This window comes from Cervus elaphus, chromosome 11 (assembly GCF_910594005.1).
Source record: "Cervus elaphus chromosome 11, mCerEla1.1, whole genome shotgun sequence".
Taxonomy (NCBI): Eukaryota; Metazoa; Chordata; class Mammalia; order Artiodactyla; family Cervidae; genus Cervus; species Cervus elaphus.
The window spans coordinates 14258439-14275890 of NC_057825.1; the positions used below are offsets into that span (position 1 = coordinate 14258439).

At 48.0% G+C, this 17452-nt stretch overlaps 1 protein-coding gene and 1 long non-coding RNA gene across 10 annotated transcripts in view; one reads left to right on the plus strand and one right to left on the minus strand.

The window, feature by feature from the left end:
• Nucleotides 1-7125: 7125 nt before the first annotated feature.
• LOC122702947 lies at nucleotides 7126-15822 on the minus strand. 5 transcript variants are annotated; one of them, XR_006343372.1, is made up of 7 exons: nucleotides 15549-15822; nucleotides 12325-12482; nucleotides 12050-12174; nucleotides 11030-11138; nucleotides 8944-9030; nucleotides 8077-8147; nucleotides 7126-7783 (listed from the first exon to the last, which is right to left on the minus strand). It is a non-coding gene; the product is annotated as an uncharacterized LOC122702947 (long non-coding RNA). The 5 variants fall into 5 exon arrangements; XR_006343371.1 differs by lacking the exon at nucleotides 15549-15822 and adding an exon at nucleotides 13973-14091; XR_006343374.1 differs by lacking the exon at nucleotides 15549-15822 and adding an exon at nucleotides 13475-13691 and having other exon boundaries at nucleotides 12091-12174.
• GGTA1 (glycoprotein alpha-galactosyltransferase 1 (inactive)) overlaps nucleotides 14061-17452 on the plus strand; it is a 73031-nt gene continuing 69639 nt past the window's right edge. For 2 of the 5 annotated variants that reach the window (XM_043916964.1, XM_043916965.1), the window contains exon 1: nucleotides 14061-14405. The gene's annotated coding sequence lies outside the window, so the exon portion shown is untranslated. Of the gene's footprint in view, nucleotides 14406-15338; nucleotides 15492-17452 lie in introns of those variants that run through there. The other 3 variants (XM_043916966.1, XM_043916968.1, XM_043916967.1) reach the window with 2 other exon arrangements.

The following is a 17452-nucleotide window of genomic DNA, read 5'->3' on the forward strand; positions in this document are numbered from 1 at the left end:
ATCAAGACTTGTGCCCTCTAAAAATAGAAAATTCTTTTTTTGGAGAGAGTGAGGCCTCCATCATCAGGAGCATTCAGGTACAACTGGATGTTTGTCTGGAGGGAACATACGTGTAGAGAGGAGCAGAGCATGAGATGCATGTACCAGATAAACTTTCAGGTCCCCTTTGATCCCAAGAAGCTTGAGACCTGGGGGACCCATGATGAAGTGGCTGGCTGGCTATTGTCTGAGAGACCCATATTGACACCTGGCTCAAATCTAATTCACTTTTTAATAATCTTCCTGTATAGTTGCAATATTTAAGTCTAAGCATTTATTTTATGATTGGTGTAGTGCTGCGCTCAGTCATGTAAGACTCTTTTCGACCCTGTGGACTGTAGCCCAGCAAGCTCTGTCCATGCAATTTTCCAGGCAAGAATACTGGAATGGGTTGCCATTTCCTTCTCCAGAGCAGTCTTCCTGATCCAGGGACTGAACCCACGTCTTTTGCGTCTCCTATATTGGCAGGAGGATTCTTTACCACTGTGCTACCTGGGAAGCCTTTCTAATTCACTTTTAGAAATATGAATGTTTATTTCATTTTCCTCTCCGCTATTCATTTTCTCATCTTGAAAACGGGATGATAATAATCACACCCCAACCCATGGGATTACTGTGTGTATAAAAATGCTGTCCTACTGTCCTCAGCTGGGTTTCCTAGAAGCAGAACCTGGGAGGGGCTTCTTGAAAACCTGATTTATTAGAGGCATATTCTCAGGAAAAGGGTGGGTGGAGGGGTGGGGTTGTGTTGAAGAACACAGGTGGGACAGAGAAATAAAGTAATGAAAGGATGTGGTCTTGGCTACTGATTTAACCTGTTCCCTTGGGGATCTCTGAAGCATGAACTGTGTCATCTTCCAACAAGAGGGCTGACTTTCTGTCATCCAGATGAGTCAGAAGTCATTGGTTACTGGGTGCTCTGAGGGGGACCTGACCTCCGAAGCAAACAACTTCCATTTGGCCAAGGACAAGAAGAGGGCAGCTAGACTTTAGAAGTCAATCCTGGGATTTTCCCAGTGGTCAGTAGTTAAGCCTCTGCATTGTCAACGCAGGGGGCCTGGGTTGGATCTTTGGTTAGGGAAATAAGATCCCAAATGCCGTGTGGTGTGGCCAAAATATACAATTTATTTTTTTTAAACAAAAGGGAAAAGGATAATGGATGACGTATACTTAAATATGATTTTAAAAATAATTTTTAAAAAAAGCCAAGGGCACCAGTGGGCATGAAGGAGACCTGGGTGGGCTCTGGAAACCTCCACTGTACATGTTCATGGTCACTGGAATGGGAAGGGCTTGACCCTGGTATCCTATCATGTTGTCAAGGAAGTGGAACCTTCCAAAGTTTCAGCGACTTGGCCAAAGCCTAGTTCATCCAAGAGTGGGAGTAGACCTTGAACTTAGGGTGTCTGCCTCCAAATCTCTTGTCCTTTAAACAATCCTGCTCCCAAGGCCGAGGCTCCCCTGGCTGGGGGAGGGTCTGGCCAGTGGGGGATCTGGGAGCCCCCCCGGAACCTGGAAGAAAAGGAGCTCCTGCCCCAAACACTCAGCATCAGGGTGTCAACCAGTCTCAGCAGGGCTCTTGCAAACACACTCCTTCTGGTTCCCACAAAGGAAGTCAACAGAATCTGGTGAGTGAGAGCTGCTACTAACAAAAGCCTGCCTGAGCCCCCACTGAAGTGCAAAGGGGACTGACTGACTGTAAGCCACAGGCATTTCCTGACTGCAGGGAGAGAAATCAAGCCCGGGGCTACCAGGCTTCCTGCACACAAGGGCACTTAGGTGCAAGCCCACCCACAGCACACAAGCATGCACACACCATACCCAGCTGAACACCAGGATGCCTTTTCAGGCACCTCCCTTGCAGGCAGGTTCACGGCCACCCACAAGCACCCACTCCCTCACACTCAGCCCTGTAGCTGCACGCACTGAAACACACACTCACACACTTACATGTGCAGACACAAAGTTACAACACACATTCAGATACCAATATGCCTCCTCACCTCACCCTCATCACAGGTGCACATTCAGAAGACCATAGGAATGTACACACGTGTGCCTATCAGGGTCATTCAAGAAGTCACACATACTCTAGAGCATATTCTTTCAGTGATCAGATATCCATCGTGCAGTGGATATCAGTGGTAAATAATCCACCTGCCAATATGCGAGATGCCAGAGATGCAGGTTCGATCCCTGTGCAGGGAAGATCCCTTGGAGGAGGAAATGGCAACCCACTCCAGTATTCTTGCCTGGGAAATCCCATGAACAGAGGAGCCTGGTCGGCTATTAGTGATGGAGAAGCAAAGAGTCAGACATGGCTAAACGACTGAGCACCCATCTACACACCCACATACACACCGATTTGTCTAGACATGCAGGTATGTGGACACACAGATACACGTTCAAGTATCTCCATACACACACACACATTCAAGCATACACACAGACACAAAGACAGACACACACATACACACGCCACAGATAACAAATACAACCATTCCCCCCGCCCTGCACCCGCCCCCCCACCCCAGCTTTACTGAGATATAATTGACCACACAAAGTCTGATTTCTCAGTGAGTGAAAATGACAAGCGGTGTAGTTTCTTGAAACATCTTGCCTCGGTGTTCTCTCCCTGCTGTCCCCTCCTTCATCCTTTCTCCCACTCCTGCTCTCCTTTCCCCTTTCATCTCTCCCCTCCTTCTCTCTTCTCCCAAAGTCTGTGGGTATGCTCAGTTGGTCGTGTCCGATTCTTTGTGACCCCATGGACTGGAGCCCACCAGTCTCCTCTGTCCAAGGGATTCTCCAGGCAAGAATACTGGAGTGGGGTGCCATTTCCTCCTCCAAGGGCTGTTCCCTGCCCAAAGATCGAACCTGAGTCTCCTGAGTCTCCTGCATTGGCAGGCAGATTCTTTACCCCTAGCACCACCTGGGAAGTCCCCTTCTCCAAGTCTATCTCCTATTTTTCTCAGGAGATGGGCGGCTACAACCCTGTTACAGTTGTAAGAAATTCAACCTGAAAATCTTGTGGGCCTGTATTTCTTTCTTCCCGTGCATTGCTCCAATGCTTTTTCTTTCTTTCTCTCTTTTTTAAACTGAAGTACAGTTAATTTACAATGCTGTGCTAGTTTCGAGTATACAGTAAAGTGACTCAGTTATATATATATTTTTTCACATTCCTTTCCATTATACAATGGTTATTATAAGACAATGAATAGTATAGTTTCCTGTGCTATACAGTAAATCCTTATGGTTTTTCTATTTTATATATAGCAGTATGTATCTGTTAATCCTGTATTCCTAATTTATCCCTTCCCACCTTCTTTCCCCTTTGGTAACCAAAAGTTTGTTTTCTATGTCTGTAAGTCTGTTTCTGTTTTGTAAATGAATTTATTAATGTAGTTTTTAGATCCCACATCTAAGTAATATGATATAATATTTATCTTTCTAAAAAAAAAATATTTATCTTTCTGTGTCTGACTTACTTCATTCACTTAGTTTGATCATCTCTAGGTCTATCCATGTTGCTGCAAAGAGCAGTATTTCATTCTTTTTTATGGCTGCATAGTATTCCATTATGTATATTTACCACATCTTCTTTACCCATTCCTCTGTTTATGGACACTTAATCAACCCTTTTTCTTTTGCTCAGATCAACCTGACTGCCTTTAGCTGAGGGTAGGGCCAGATGTTGATGATCTCGGAGCAGGCAGATGCAGAGTGGGAAGGAAGAGTTAAAATCTGTCCTGGAATCCAGAACTTGAAGAATTTGGTTGGAAAGCTAGAGGGACAAGGAAAGGATTTAGTCTTTGTCCACAGGCTGCACCTTTTACCCCAACTATCAGACCCAATCCCCTCTCCTTAGGAAGAAAGGCTTGACGCTAGGGAAGAGATAGAAACTTGCTTAAGCACGCACTTGTACTCAGGTCTCTGTATCCTGTTCTGAGCAATTCTCCTCACACCAGCCACACCAACTCACAGTTTAATGGCTGGATGATAAAGACGATGGTGGTGGTGGCAATGGTGATGATGGTTGTGATAATGATGGTGATGGTGGTGATGTATTGATAATGATGGTGATGACGGTGACGGGGTGATGATGATGATGGAATTACTGGTGGTGATGAGGGTATTGACTCACACACAGTACCTACTCATGTCAGGCTCTGTTCCACACTCTTAAGTAAATTCTTACTTTCACTTTGTCCATGAAGCAGCTAAGGCACAGGAAGGTGACATCCCTTGCTCATGATCACACAACTAGTAACGATGCCTGGGAAACTCAGAGAAGACATTGCCTTGACTCATAAATGCCCCACAGGCAGGACCCCAGAGCAAAGAGGGCCTGGGGAGACCCATCCACTCTCTGGGGTCACTGTACAGATGGGGCGTCTGGAGCCCAGGGGAGGGGCCCTCCCCAGGCACACAGCAAGAGTCTCCTTAAGGGAGAGTTCCCATGCTGATGCTCAACCAAGCCGGGACTCTCCAAAATGGAGAGTCTCATTACAGAGAGAAAAAAGTCATAGTTACAGTCAACTGCAGGCTGTCTTTGAGTATTGACAGCCTCTAGAAATGATCCATGGTCAGTTTTGTTCAGGACCCCAGCACGTGCCATGTACTGGGGAGAGACCTGCTGCCGTACTGAATATTAAAAATGAGGGGCTTCCCAGGCGGTCCAGTGTTAAAAGACTCCATGCTTCCACTGCAGGGGCGTGGGTCTGATCTCTGGATGGGGAACTAGGATCCCACATGCCATGTGGCATGACCAAAAAAAAGAAAATGGAGGTCATCTCCTCCCCACCCCACCTTCTGCTTTCTGTACAGAAACTGTACTGGACGCTTGGGTAGCTTGGTTTTGCCTATGGCAATGATTTGAGATGACCCAAGATGCCCAGCCCCCTGCCCCTGTTTCTTCCCAATTGCCCTTTCAATTTCTGACATTCCACCATCTGAGGTTCATTCCTGCGTCCTGATAACCATCACAACCATCATACATGGACAGGGGCCTCACATATCTCATCTCATTGGCTCCTGGGAGGGAGGCTTGCTCCTTACCCAGATGTGGAGACTGATCCTGGGAAGGGCTGCCTCCTCCTGATCAAAAATCCCAGCTAGTAATGGTCAAGCCAAGGTGGCCACCCAGGTTTTTTAGAATTCAGGACCTTCTCTCTTTATTGGGGCAGCCACTGGTAACTTGGGGTCCTCCAGGCTGTGACTCCTGCCTCTAAAAGTAGGGTGGAGTGGACTTTTCATGTGGGGTGCCTCCAGGCCTGTGAGCCTGGGGGCATGAAGGTGTAGCCCTGGAGGAACTATGAAGCTGCCTGATGAGGCAGTCAGAGCCAGGCAAAGAGCAGGGCAGGGACTTCCTGACTGCTGCAAAGCAGAAAGACAGACCAGGCTCCCAATGCCTGGTTTGACAGCCCACAGGTCAAAAGCCAGGACCAATAGAGACAGATTTGAATCAACTTTCTTATCTAAAGAAGGGTTTTTGTTTGGTTTTTAATTTTAAAATGTTAGGTAGTTAAAATAGGGAAAAGAAGTCCAAAATGGCGGTGGCTAAAAGACAAGGAAGGGAAAAGCCCGCAAAAATAGAACAGAGGAAGGTCAAAGGAAGGTCAGAGGACTGGAGTGAGGACTTCAGGTAGAACAGCGCTCCTGCCTAAGCCCAATTTGCATAGGACAGGCCCAGGGGGAAGAAAAAAATATATAAAAAGAAGAGCCAAAACTCTTTCTCCCTCTCTCTCCCATGCATGCGTACTCTCTCTCTCTCTGTCTCTCTGTCTCTCCCCGCCCCCCACCCCGCCCCTCGTGATGGGGCACTCTTCTCTTTGCGTCTTTGGATCCACGTGCCCTCACGCCTCGAAGATGGATTTTCCTGCTATTATCTAAATAAATAGAGCTGTAACACTGAGCTGTAACACTGATTTATTTAAGAGCTATAACACGGTCTGTCCAAGACCCGAGAGCTGTGACCTGCCGAGGGGGCTTTAACGTCCGTCGCTCCAAATCTTTGTTGTGATGAGACAAAGAACCGAGGAGCATACACTCGCCTGACAAAAAAATCTAAGAACTACACTGATGCTTTTGAATTGTGCTATTGGAGAAGACTCTTGAGAGTCCCTTGGACTGCAAGGAGATCAAACCAGTCCATTCTAAAGGAAATCAATCCTAAATATTCATTGGAAGGACTGATACTGAAGCAGAAGATCCAATACTTTGGTAACCTGATGCGAAGAACTGACTCATTGGAAAAGACCCTGAGGCTGGGAAAGATTGAAGGCGGGAGGAGAAGGGGACAAGAGGATGAGATGGTTGGATGGCATCACCGACTCAGTGGACCTGAGTTTGAGGAAACTGTGGGAGATAGTGAAGGATAGGGAAGCCTGGCATGCTGTAGTCCATGGGGTCGCAGAGTCAGACACGACTGAGTGAGTGAGAAAGTATGTGCTTACAATAAGCACTGGGTCAGGGAACATCTGAGGCTGAGGAAACAGCAGGTGCAAACGCCCAGGTTTGGATTATACTCGACCTGTTTGAGGGACAGCACAGAGGAGAGGGTGGCTGGAGCCTTAGGGGGCCCGGGAAGAGTGGTGAGGGACCAGGCAGCCAGGTTGTGCCTGAGCTGAGATCTGCAGGGTGAGGAGGGGAGCAGAGGGAATTAGCATGAGTTAGTGGGGGGGGAACTCATTCCCACTGGGTAGTGTGACTCCAGAATTCAAACAATAACTTTATATAATTGACCATAGGAACTCACATTTATTCGGTGCCTTACTATATTTAGAGCCTCTTTTATATGAACATATGTCATTCTTTATTCTAACATACACCTGGGAGGTAGAGATAATTATCTCCATTTTATAGATAACTATCTATAAAAGAATAGATAAGTATAGGACAGAAAATTTAAGTGATTCTTTTTCCCCTCAAGGTCACCTGGCTTGTGGAATTTCAGGAACAAAACTGAACCAGAGCTGATCCCAGGCTTGTTCTATTAAACATTTTTTTTCTAATGCCCAGAACATAACTCATTCAAACTCTTGAGAAGACCCAGGACATTAGCGTTTTTAAGTTGCGTTTTATTTTATTTACGTGCTTAATTTGAAAAATAGAGAAGATACTCTCAGGGAATAACAATCCTGAAATATACAAGGGTTTAAGTGGATTGTTTCCTTGACCTTTTTTGAAAGTTGAGAGGAACACACTTTTAACACGGTGGAATGTAGCTTTATTAGTTTTGGTTGCGAATATAAAATTTTATTTCAACTGGTAGAATTCTTTGGCCCTGGAAGCACTGACAGGTTTCAAAAATGAACCCAAGAGCCTTAAAAAACTTGGCCTTCTCCCTGTGTCTGCCTTTTGAAATTAGATATATGTAAATGCCAGAGGTGGAATTTAGCATCATTAGAAAACAAATGACTTCCAAGTACCAAACCAAGTAAAAAGGATATTTCCTTGCCTGGAGATGATGATTTTAATAGCATTTCCTTGGTTCAATAAAGGATGGAGAAGTTGATGGGCCTTTATGGAGCCAAGCCAGCCTCCAGTCTCCTGGGCTTGTCAATTCCTCCCATCTTATTTATTGTCCAACTGGAAGGAAAGCAATTATCTGATGCCAGTCCCAAGTCAGAAAACCTTTTCTTCCTTCCTTCTCTCCCTCCCTCTCCCCACTTCCTTGCCTCAGTAGGGGAGGAAAGCACTGTTCCTTTATCCTCTTCCGTTCTGTTAATGCAGCCTGCAAATTAAACTGACAAAGACAGATTAATTGGAGAAAAAGGCACGTGTTCCTTTATTGATGCTAATATTTTTATGTATGTGGGGGCTTCACAGGAAAAATAAAAGTGAAAACCCAAAGAAGGGATCAGACCTGAGGTCTTATCCACCATTTTAACAAAGGGCAATAAATGGTGAAGTGACCAGACAAAAGAAAAGGAGTCGGGATTACTAGGGATGGTAAGTTGTGGGAAGGTATATATCTGGAGGAAGCTAATGGAAGATAAGTGTTGTTTGAGTCAGGTTGATTTGTTTATGCAGACTCACCTGATCGCTGGTGATAAAGGTTGTTCTCCTTCTCCTGGTATGAGTGGGTGTTGGAGGTAGGGGAAGTGGACCTTCACAAGGAGAATTTATGTCACCATTATGAAGGGAAATTTATGCCCTGCTTTTAGGCAGAAAGGTAAGGGGGGAATGTGGTAGCAGAAGAGTCTTTCCTGCGTCTGCTGCTTCCCAATTGGCCTCAGCTCCAAATAGTCTTTATGCCAAAGTGACATATTTTGGGGGTGGTGTATTTTTTTTAATTGTTTTGTTTGATAAGAAGAGAACTTTGTTCACATAAATGCTCCATCATTTTATTTTATTGGTTATGCCACGAAGCATATGGGATCTTAGCTTCCCGACCAGGGATCGAACTCCTGCCCCCTGCACTGGGAGCAGAGGCTTAACCACTGGATGCTGGGGGTGGGGAGGGTGGAGTTGGGGTGGGGTGGGGTGGCAAGTTCTTTCCCTTAATTCCTCCCTCCCTCCCTTCCTTCTTTCTTGCTTTCCCTCCTCCCTTTCTGACTCCTCTCCTTCCCTCCCTTGTGACTTAAGTAAAGTGACTGTGATTGCAGGGGTGGGACTAATCCCTCCAAGGCAAACTCCATCCTGCCATCCTCCATCCCCAGAGATGATCACTCCAGAGGCTCCCTTCTGTGGACAGGATAAAAAGGCAAATTCTTGGGCTCCGCCTTCCATGCCTCTCTGCCACCGCCACGGCCCCTCAGCCCCAGGCTGGTGGCCCCCTGGCTCCAGGGGAGGACCTGGCCTGTTCCACCCTCTGTCCTTTGCGCAAGCTCTTCTCCCTGTTCCCATCCTCCCAGCTGCCCTCCTGCACCCCCACTTCCTCCAGGACTCAGTACTCAGCCTCACCTGCTTCTTCTAACTTGACTATTTCTGGAAGCTGCTGTAGAACACTTTCCCCTTCTGGCTCTGAGAGTTTCCCCTCTTGTCTGCGGCCTGAGGAGCACGTGAGAGAAGAAGGAATGAAACCCAGCTTTGAAACGTTCTAGTAGGTGATTTTGAGGAAGTCACTCCCTGGTAGTCTGAAACTCATTTCCTCATCTGTAAATTGAAGGGCACGGCTGGCCATCTCCTGGGGCTCCAGGGCCCTGTGTGTCTCTGGTTCTGGGGAAGTTTCCCATTTCCTTGAGCTGGGATTTCTGTGGGTCGGGCTCATCAAACTCTGCAGACCCTGGTCTTCCCCCCCGCCCCCTCGCCCCTTCCCGCTCACCCCCAGCATGCCCCTGCTGATAAGCTCTTCCCCACAAAATGCTCGAACAGATAATTTTCCATCCACTGAAATGGAGTGATGGGGCTTGTAGTTACACAGAAAGTTTTGTTCCTACAGTTATGATAAGTGCTACGAAGGGGACACCTGTGAACTCTGACCCAGTGACATTTCACTCAGGCCCTTAGCCAGGTGTAAAAATAGAAGATGTGTTTTTTCCTGTTTATCTGCAGGCATTCCTGCAGACTCAAGATACCAATCCTTTTTTGTTTTCTGCCTTGCAAACATCTTGTAATTTCTGGTTTGCCCATTAATTCATTGTGGATATATATGTTGTATTTGTATTTTGATGTGGTCAAATTTATTTATATTTTTCTTTAAGGTCAGTGCTGTGTGTGTGTGTATGTTTAAATAGACACCTATTCTGAAGTAATAATGATATTTTCCTCTGAAGGTTTTAGTTTCTCTTTTCCTTTAGGTCAGTTACCCATGTGTTATGTGGCATGTGTGTGCACACACACACGCATGTGTGCGTGTGTGTGTTAGGAATCTAATTTTACTTTTCATATGGATTGCTCAGAAACACTTCCTAAAATTGCGATAAAAGTCATAACATAAAATTTACATTCAAAATGGGTAAGCCGTGTTTAAGTGCACAATTCAGGGCATTTAATGCATTCACTGTGCTGTGGAACCCTCAGCACTGTCTATTTCCATAGTGTTCTTCATCAGCCCAAGAGGAAACCAAGTACCCACTTGGCAGTCACTCCCATGCTCCCTCCCCCAGCCCCTGGTAACCATTTATCTACTTTCTGTCTCTATGAATTCGCCTATTTTGGATATTTCCATAAAATTGAGTCATATAATACATGGTCTTTTGTGTCTGGTTTCTTTCACTTAGCATAATGTTTTCAAGGTTCATCCATGCGGTAACATGAAGCAGTATTTCATTCCTTTTTATGCCAAATAATATTCCATTGTATGGATGTACCATGTTTTCTTTATCTAGTCATTGCTTGAAGGACACTTGGATTGTTTCCGCCTTTCTGCTGTTATAAATAGCGATGCCATGAACATGCCTGTGCAAGTTTTTGTTTGCCCACCTGTTTCCAATTCTTTTGGGCTCAGCAAGACTCTCTGAAGTCTATTCCTTCTCCGCTAATCTGTAGCCCCATTTCTGGCCTACACTGTTTCCACATGCATGTGGGTCTCTGTCTAGGCTCCTTATTTTGTTCCCTTAGTCCAATAATCCATCCTGGCACCAACCCTATGCTGTTAGAGTTTCATGGTGTGTCTTGATATCTGGCTGAATAACAGCCCACCTCTCACCTCCCTGCTCAGTCAAGACTGTCTTGGTTACACTTGGCCCTTTGCTCTTCCATTCAGGTTTTAAGAGCGGCTTGCTAAGTTCCACAAAACTCTGCTGGGATTTGTTTTGATCGTATAGGTTGATTTGCAGAAAACGGCTATCTTTGTGATGCTGAAGCTTTCCAGCACACACTCATGGCTCTTTTTCCTCCCTGCTAAAGACTTTGGCTCTGCTTGGGTCACTCTGCCCTAAGTCTTCACCTGGTGAACTACTCCTTCTTCTGGTCTCAGGGTCCCCTGCACCCTGTATTTCTCCCTCAGAGCCCTGATCACAATGGTCCCCAAATCATTCATTGGGTGGGTCTTGTTTTAATATCTGGGCTGCAGCCATTCCCCAGGGCTATGATGCTACATGCTTACCTTGATATCCTCAGCTTGAAGATCAGGGGCTGACAGATACCGAGGTCCCAGTAAGTATTTCTTAAAAGAATGAGGAAGGCCTTCTGGATTCAGAGCACTTTGGTTAGACCTAGAGAAATGAGGAACAAAAGTTACCTAACTTGCCTCTGCCTCAGCTTTCTTTTCTGGAAATCAGGGGATGTGATTAGCATGCACAAAGGATGACATGAGCTGAAGTATGTGAGAGGCACCTGGAGCGATGCCTGGCAAGCCATCAGAGCTACCTGCGCTTACCTGCCTCATCCTTCCCCTCTGTCAATATTCAGCCTCACACTCCTGTGATTCTAAAGCCCTTTCCCCAATATTATCCCATTTTGATTTCGCCTCTCCCATGAACTAGTCACCTTATTCCCTTTCAGCATGTGACGCAAAGTAGTCTCAGACAGTAAGAGTGACTTATCTAAGACCTTAAACCTAGAAGTCTCCACCCAAAGCTAACGTATGTAATCTTCAAGGTGTTTTCCAGCTTAGCCATTCAGTCAGTAGAACTGACAGTTAGATTTTGAGAAGCTATATGTGTGTGCAAACATGCTCAGTCGCTTTAGTTGTGTCTGACTCTTTGCGACCCTATGGACCACAGCCCACCAGGAACCTCTGTTCATGGGATTCTCCAGGCAAGAATACTGGAGTGGGTTGCCATGCCTTCCTCCAAGGGATCTTCCTGACCCAAGGATCAAACCTGAGTCTCCAGGATTGCAGGCAGATTACTGCTGAGCCAGCCACCAGGAAAGAAGCCCTGAGAACTATATAGCTCTTCCCAAAACAAACAAACAAATCCAGATCCATAGTATTGACTGAAATTATTTTTACTTTATTGCTACTGAAATAATCTAAAATTAACCAGGAAGTTGTCATGCTCACACTCTATAAACCAACTGTAAAACCAAAACAAGCTTTCTAAGTAGATACAAATGCAACCTCAAAACCAATAAAATCCACAATAACAACATTAAATTAACGTGACTGATGATGAAATTAAACCTCTTGCATTGAGTTTAATAGTAGCGGAGTGATGTTTTCACATGTTCCATTTCCTGTGTCCTCGTCTTTTGATTTTGATCATGAAGAGCTATCATTTGAGCCACTTGAATTACTGTCACAGTTTCCTTAAAAAAAAAAAAACCAAACACCACTCATTTATTGTCCAGTTTGATGCACTGAACAATTGAAACAATGCATCCTTAGATGCAATAATGAAAACATGGGGAATGATGCACTTGGTATAACATCACTCGTATATTTACTGTGATACTCACCACTAAAGAACTATTACAAGTGAGTTCACCCAAGACAACAGTGGAGCAGTTTGTGCTTTTGTAAAGGATCTATTCTGCTGATTGTCACGGAACACCTCCTTCCTGAGCAACCATGTGGGGTTGATGATTCAATTCTCCCACTGTTCACTCGACTGGAACTGCAACAGGAGGGAAAGGAGCAGGGCACAACTTCTGAAAGAATGACATAGCCCAAGGATACAACATAAACCGATTAGAATCAAATGAAACCAAAGAGGCAGAGAAGACTAGGCCTTAATCCTCAGTCAACAAGCGAAATGACACACCCAGAGGCGCCATGACAGTTCCACAGCACTGTTAAAAGACCAAGGAGTGGCGATGGCCCACATCCTGGACATCTCCACCCCTTCCCAACAATAGTTGGAATAATCCTCTCACTCATTAGCATATGAAATTACCCAGCCTATAAAAATGAACCACACCAACTTTCGTGGCCCAGTTTGCCCTCTGCAATGGCCCACACTGTCTGTGGAGTGTGCCGCTTTCTATATGTGAATAAATTCACTTCTTACCTATGACTTTGTCTCTCACTGAATTCTTTCTGTGATGAGACATCAAGAACCTGAGCTTCATTAGGTCCTGAAACCAGGTACTGGGCGTTTTGGCTGGGTTTGAGTCCCAGTCACGTGGGTTCAAGTCCCAAGCAGGGTTTTGGCTGGGTTTGAGCCCCAGCCATGTGGGTTTAAGTCCCAAACTGGGTTTTGGCTGGGTTCAAGTTCCAATCTGAGGTAAAAGGTTTTAGAACCGTCAGGAAACTTCATCCTCTCAAGTTTCCAGAAGTCACTTAGCCTCCTGCAGCCTCTTAATATCCCTCAAATATTTGATCAGGGCTCTGTTCATTGCTCATTAGCATGAAACAATTAAAATGATACACCATACCCAGGCTCTGTGCCATTTTCATGGTGTCAAACTACAGTTTCAATGCATTAAAATATTTAAGAAGCTAATTTCTTAGCCCCTGAAGTTTAAGTTCAAAGGCAAATGATCCCTGCCAAATAAAATTCTGAGTTTTGCACCAGCAAAATACATGGTCTGGAACCCAAGAAGTGAGATAATTGTTGCGGCTACCAGCATAGAACTAAGTCAGCCGGATGTGCCTACATCAACTCACCAGAAGTGAAATGTAGTCACGCCGGGCTCAGAAGCACAAACTTTGAAATAGATTTTTTTTTTTTCCAGTTCCGTTCTAAAATAATTCTAATGGAGAACCACAGGGCCTGTGCAGAATTCTGTTTGAGGAACTCTGGGCCTGAAGACTACTAAGTCTGCGAACAAACCTTGGCAGGGCCGGCGCTAGGTGCCCAGTGGCCAGCCCCTCCCGTTCGGAGCTCAGGATGTGGGGGGCTCCGGCGAGAGTGGCTCCCGCCCGCCTGCCTGTCGCTGTCATCTGCACCCTTCCTTCCCCAGGAAACAAACGGTGGATCAGACCTCCCAGGCTCTCCGCTTCCCTCGTGTCTGGCGGGGCGCCAGGGTTTCGGGGCCCCTCCCCGCGGTCCTGGGTGACAGACCCCACCCCACCCTCCGATGCTCCGGGTACCCCCCGCCCCCCGCCCCGGCCACCCCCACCACGCGCAGGCCCAAGAAGGCAAAGAGGCCCAGCCACCCTCACCAGGGATTGTCTTTTCTTTTTTTGCTGGTTTCAGGCTTTTTTCTGCCTGAGTGAAAATGAAACAAACACCCCCTGCGCCGCCCCGCCACCAGACACACACGCGCGCCGGCACTCGCGCACTAGCGCGCCAGGCCTCCCAGCGGCCGTGTCCGGGGCGGGACCCGCTCTGCACAAACAGCCGCGGGCCGGCCCGAGCGGGGAGCTTGCAGCCCGCTGCCCAGCGCCCGCCGGCTCCCTCGCGCCCCTGCCCGCCGCCCCGGAGGAGCGCCCGGCGGCCGGCAGACAGGAGCGCAGGCGGCACACCCCGCCCCGGCACGCCCCGCGGGGCTCGGGCGGAGGCAGCACGCCGACTATTCGGGCAGCCGAGGACGCCGCCGGGGCCGGGAGCCGAGGCGCCGGCCAGCCCCCTACGCGCCTAGCTTCTGCGGATCAGGTGGGTCCCTCGAGGCGCCGCCCGAGGCCCCTGAGGCCGCGAGCCCCCGGGCGGCCGGCGCCGGGTGGGGGCGGCGCGACGAGAGGACGGGCCGCCGCGCCGGCCCTGCCCTGTTGCTGCCCTGCCCGTGTCCCCGCTTTTGTTCTGATCGCTCCCGCGGTTCCCAACTCCGACCCGGTCTCTGTCCCATCCCGTCCCCGTCGCAGCCTCTGCCCAGCCTTTCAGACTCGGGCCTCTGGAAGGGCTGCGGGCAGGGCTTCCCACGGGGTCCGGGGCGGGTGGAGACGGGAGAAGGCAGGGACGGGCAGGGCGGTCAGGGCGGGACCACCGAGGAAGTCTCGGAAGGAGGGAGGGCTCTGCCCCATCTACGGGGCAGGAGGAGGGAAGGGGCGCCCTCGCCCTGGACAGGGTGGGAAGAGGATCCCTCCGGGAAGGGGGCTCCTGGGAGGGCGAGGGAGGGGCGCAGGAACCCCTCAGAGCCGGGGCGCCGAGAGGGAGAGGTCGGGGAGCTCAGAAAGCCGAGGACCAAGCCCAACACCCAGCACGGGGAAAGTTTCAAACGTAGTAACTTTGGCAGCTACGAGGCTGGAGGAGTCGGGGTGATGGGAGGCGATCGGGGCCCTTCAAGTCTTCAGACCACGTTCCCACTCCAAAGGGACACCACCCTGCGTTTGAAAATGGCAGAAAAGCAGCTAAACAGAATGATTGCACAAACTCTTGAAAGGCGTCCAAGAAACAGTAAAGTGGAAAAAAATGTCAGCACGCAAAGAGAGAAAGCAGAGCGACTTGAGATTCTCAGTCTTCCCGCGGGCCGGGGAGGGGCGGGACGGAGACGCGGAGGTTTGTCAGCCAGCGCGCTCCTCTCTGCGGAGGCGAGACCTGAGCCCCTGCGGCGGCTTTGGTGGCTTTGCTAGTCGTTTGCGCTCCTCCTCAGCAGGCCTCGTGGCCTCCTCCGTTTACTTAGAAATGGGTGGGTCTCAAGGGGCCGGAGGTGGGGCGGGGAGCATCTGGCCTCGCTGCTTCCGAGCTGGGAAACCCTTTCCCAGAGAGAGCCTCCGTTTCCGCGACCACGAAATAGAGACAGCTGTGAGTAAGGAAATGAGAAGGGCAGCGGGGCTGGGGTGGGTGGGGGGTCGCGTGTACCTGGGGGAAGGCTGTGGGTGTTCTGTCGTCCTTCTGCACCTCTTGGGCTACACGAAGTTCTTTCTTCCTTCCTGCGAGTCATTTCTGGGTCTTCCTTGCATTCCCTACTACGTTGAGGGGGAGGGGGCAGGTGCAGATTCTTAGTTATTGTTACATGGAACAGGTGCACAATGACTGAACAAGCTAGCGCTGCAGACGTCCCTCGGGTTCATCTGCTTAGGGAAATTTCAAACTTTGCCCCTGAGAGGCCTAGAGTCCAGAGGCCTGGCTCAAGGGGCACCATGGTGGGGGAGGGGAGCCTGAGCTGCAGGGCGCTGATCTTTCCCTTCCATCTTTCAGACAGAACCAGTTCAGGTCTGCCTTTGCCTCCTCTAGATACTGGGAAACCCCAGAGGCTGTTTTCAGTATCAGATTCTTCAGATCCAGTCTGATCTGGCCCCTTTTGGTGGAGCATTGGTGGAGCAACCGAATCTAGAGGTGTGCAAAGTGATTTGGGCAAGGCCCACCAGTGGCCAAGCCTTGCCAGGAAACCTGTGTCCTTAGTCATTGGTCAAGAACACCTTTTCCTGGCTCTGCTGGCTCTGAGCCAGTGCCTCAGCTTTTATCATCTGCCCACCCAGACCCTAATTCCAGGACCCCCAGGGCCACCTCTCTACCCTCCGGGGAGAAACAGCCCAGGAGTCTCCTCTGCTAAGCTTTTCCAGACCTTCGGTGAGACTTTCACATGCAATTTGGTTTCACAGTCAGAAGAGTTAGGTTGCCCACAAACTAATCGGCACTCTGCAGCTTGCTTAGCCCAGCCCAGCAGGTATCAACCGGCCTTATCGTTGAGGCGATGGAGGCTGAGAGGCCAAGGCACTTGATGGTGGGCACTGAGTTCCTAAATTGCAGCTGGGGTTTGAAAGCAGCTGTCTGTCTCTAAGGCTTCTGCTCTTTGCATTGCATCATCCCGCTTGATGGTGAGAAACTGATTAATGGGCAATTGTCATGGAGATGGGGGCAAGGTTGAGGGGAGAATGACTGAAAGGGCAACTAGGTTAAGGGGGTGGGGCTGACATTTATATAGGTGCATTCATAGCATAAATATACTTGTATTTTAACTGAATGTTTTCTGCCCTGTGCATTCATGGGCACTCAGTCACTAAGTCGAATTGGATTCTTTGGCGACCCCATGGACTGCATCCCGCCAGGCCCCCCTGTCCATGGGATTCTCCAGGCAAGAATACTGGAATGGGTTGCCATTTCCTCCTCCAGGGGATCTTCCTGACCCAGGGATCGAACTTCTTTACCACCGAGCCACCTTTTCTGCCCTGTATATTCTCATTATTTTAGTTTTTATTTTCTAGATACTTTACAATTATTTTCATTTCCTAAGTTTTAACTAAAGTATAATTTTCATACAATAAAATTCACAGATTCTAAGTGCTGGGTTTACCAAGTTTTGACAGTTGTTTGCACTCATGGAACCACCACCCAAAATGAGATATGAAATATTTGCCTCATCCTAGAAGGTTCCCATTTGTAGTGAATTTCCCTTCCACCCTTCCAAGTAACCAGTTGGTGATTTTCCTCATCACTGATTAATTTTGCCTGCTCTGGAACATCACATAAATGGAATTGTACTGTGTGTCTTTTTCATGTCTGGCTTATTTCACTCGACATAGTGTTTGTTAAATTCACCCATGTTGTTGTGTATATGAGTAGTTTGTTCCTTTTTGCTGAGTAGTATTCCATTTTATGGATATACCATCGTTGCATGTTTATTCTTCTGTTGATGGATATTTGAGTTATTTCCAATTTGGGCTATTATTTCTTAGAGAAGTCTTTTGTGGTCATTTGTTATCACTGAGGAGTGAAATTGTGGGGTCATAGAGGGTACCATTTTACATTCCCATAGCAATATA